Genomic DNA, 3,372 nt, shown 5'->3' on the forward strand with positions numbered 1-3,372 from the left:
ATTGAACAGAACATACAAATGTACACTATTTTAGTGCCATATAGTGCATTCTCTTTCTTCCTCATTCTTAATTGTATGCCCTGGCTTACACAAAATTAAGTTTGTCTAGATGACAAAAACAAAACACTCAAACCCAGGGCCTCTCTTAAATTATAAAACCTGTGATGTAAACTGTCATCAAATGTGCAAATATAAAGTGACACAAACACCCAATAGTATAGAGGGTGTGTAAGAACCATTAGTGCAACTCTGGAGACACCAAACACAGCAGGAAGACGGCAAGAACAGCTTGACGTTTCAAGTCTTATAGTATCCATTAAACTGTAATTATTTGACTCATTGTGACCGCAAGAACAGCAGTCCATTGTTCCTGAAATATCAGTATTGTCCATGAGGAGGTAGACACATTAGAGTGTCGTAGGATACCCCAAGTTTGACTTGCGTTCGATTGACTTTGTTAGTTTCACTTGGGTTCCTTGGGATGCCTCCCTCGCGCTCTGGAGCATATCGCAGCCACTTCTTTACAGTGTCACTGAAGTCCTTGTGGGTCAGCTTGCGGTCAAACTTCCGAGCAGCAGCTGAAAGACAAGATTAAAAAATAAGGAAGAAGTGAGGAAGAATGAGCGAGTATCCCATACCATTCTTGTTATATTAGACCACTCTGTACATACAGTAACACATGCTACATGCTTTATTCTTCAGAGAGGAGACAAGCAATACAGTATATTACAGCTATAGCATTCAAACTCTGTACTATATGGCTCAGAAAGAGCATAATTATGTTCTGGATCACGCAGTCACGCCCAGTGGTGTGATATGGATTTTTTAAGTGGTGGCCTTCTAAATTCATGATGACATGCACGTCACGTGTGCGCGCACGTGTGCATGCATGCCTGCTACTCTGTGCTAGTAACTACCGTTAGTTGAAATACTGTATTCAACACACATTTTTATGTAATTATATTTCTTATTAGATCAATTGTTAATTTGTTGTTTATTTTAGTTTCAATGAATGTATTTTCCTTTAAGTTTGATAAATCTAAGCTATTAAGTAGTTTGCAGGGGAGAATACTCACCAATTGTATTGTTGTTTGCTTGAATGGCTTGTTGCCGCTGCAACGCTTGTCTTCCAGTTGAACTGACAGGCCAGGACGTTAGTCAGAGGAGTTGCCAACATTCGTCTGATCAGGTTCTCTGAATTGGTGCCTCCTACCAGAGCCAGGCGAGAAATCTAAAATCAGAGGAGAGATGTACACTCTTGATACACTGATATTCCAGCGCATGGTGTTCAATAATGTTCATCCCTGTTGTTGCGTTTAACCCCGGTGTCCCAATTTTGGTCATGTCAATATGCAAATGTGTCAAATATTTTAACAAAGGTTCACACCATTGTGACATTTTTAACTTCTTTGTGGTTTCTTTAGAAAAAAAAAGTGATAAATGAAAACCTGCAAAGGAATTTAGTCTAATAGACCAGGGGTTTTCAAAGTGGGTGATGGGGCACCCTGGGGTGCCACGACGGCAGTCCAGGGGTGCCGCGAGATAATTTGATAATATTTGGGATTTATTTGGATACTTGAAAAATATTTAGTATAATTTTAAACTCTAATTACAAAGTTATTTTCAGTCAGTTCTAGCCAAAATGGCTATTATCTCAATGTTTTCCTCGCAACATAGGGTTAGGGTACTAAAACAAAAATATCGTCGCTGTTGGGCAGAAACCTCGTTTCATCTCCAAGTTTCAAATGTGTACGTCTTTTGCCCTGCTTCATCATACAAGACCATCGCACAAAACTAGTGAAAACAGACGATCTACAAGCACACAACGGTGTGCTTGTGGATCTGCTGATCAAGATCTGCTGTTTTCACTAGTTTAGTAAATTTTATAGATAAATACAAAAGCAACGGTTTTGGACATACAAGGTTTCCACCCGACAACGACGATATGCTACAAATATAAGGTGCTGGGAGTGACAATTATGATGTAGGGGTGCCTCGGATTTAAAAAAAAATATATATATGGGGTGCCCTGAGACAAAAAAGTTTGGGAACTCCTGTAATAGACAACATTAATAATAATTACACTATGTCCAATAGACTTGCCTTTCAAGAGGTGGCTGGTGTCATCTGTGTGGTTCCATCTGTAAAACAAAAACAATAATGCAAGTTAAGCACTGTCCATATTTGGAAGTTATTCAGCATGCGCAAGTGAAATTGACACAAAGTGATTTTATTTTGGTTAAAAATGTTAATAGCTATGCATTCTGTGTTCAGTAACAGGTCTCTCCCCTTTCCTACATCTCTTTTGTAAACAGAAAATACATTTTCAGTATCAAATCAGGAGAGAAAACTACATTTATGTACATGTTGTAACTGTGACTGTCTTGAAAGTCTGTGCGGTTTGGGCATCTTGTGATGCAGTACATTGTAATAAATACAATCCCAGGGCTCCATTTAATAATACTCAGAATGGTGAGAATTTTAGAACACAATCATCAGTAGTCACTGGTACGTCATTGGGCGTTTCAGGCCTTTAACTATACACCCTGTTATACCAGCTGGCCCAGAAAAGATGATCAAGCCTTCTCTGTGTGTTCCATGTCCAATTAAGTATTATGGCATTAGTTTTGGAAAGTAACATATACAGGCAGGGTACGAGTAGCCATTCGTATCGGTAGAACTGAGAAGACCTACAGGTTTGTGATGTTATATCTCATATATAGAAACAGCCGATCTATAAGTTTACAGAGAGTTGTATTGTATTATGGTTCTATAAGTTTACAGAGAGTTGTATTGTATTTGAGTTAAGGAAGGTTAAGTTAATCGAACCGCGAGTATGAATCATAGTGTCCTGTATGTTAAGTTAAGGAAGGTGAGTAAGATTAGCCGGTGTGTAACACCGCAGAGGTGATTATTAGTTCAGAGCTATATGCTAAGTAAGAATGAGTTCATCTTATCAGTATAAGACCTGGAGTCTCATGTGTTAAGGGTAGATAAGATAGGTATGTTACGCTAAGGTAAGTAGGATTAGTAGCTTTACAAGCTTGGGTCGTGGAGTGTCATTTGTTACGAAGGAACCACCCACGCGAAGGGAGTGAAAGGCTGAGTATCAGGACATAGGGTCTCTGAAAACCCAGATCTGAGCAACGCACCAGGGCTACTTCCACCTGTTAATGAGGAGGGTGGGATTGGGAACCTCCATTTCACTGGCAAGCCAATTGGACGTGACTCAGACCAATCAGTAACCACCCCCTACCCTGCTAATGAAAAGGGACGTAATGGTAAAGTCGTAGACTGTAGCCTACAAAGGTCACAGCCACGACTCCCTGAAGGCAAACCAATCATCACACAGCAAAACTCCGGGCTCAGAGA

General features: G+C 39.9%; 1 long non-coding RNA gene across 1 annotated transcript; it reads right to left on the minus strand.

Moving 5' to 3' along the window:
* Positions 1 to 226: 226 nt before the first annotated feature.
* LOC308285543 lies at positions 227 to 2,142 on the minus strand. The gene is made up of 3 exons (XR_013962072.1): positions 2,104 to 2,142; positions 1,077 to 1,231; positions 227 to 578 (listed from the first exon to the last, which is right to left on the minus strand). It is a non-coding gene; the product is annotated as an uncharacterized lncRNA (long non-coding RNA).
* Between the last annotated feature and the right edge of the window lie 1,230 nt (positions 2,143 to 3,372).

Source organism: Nannobrachium achirus (assembly GCF_963921795.1).
Source record: "Nannobrachium achirus genome assembly, chromosome: 5".
NCBI lineage: Eukaryota > Metazoa > Chordata > Actinopteri > Myctophiformes > Myctophidae > Nannobrachium > Nannobrachium achirus.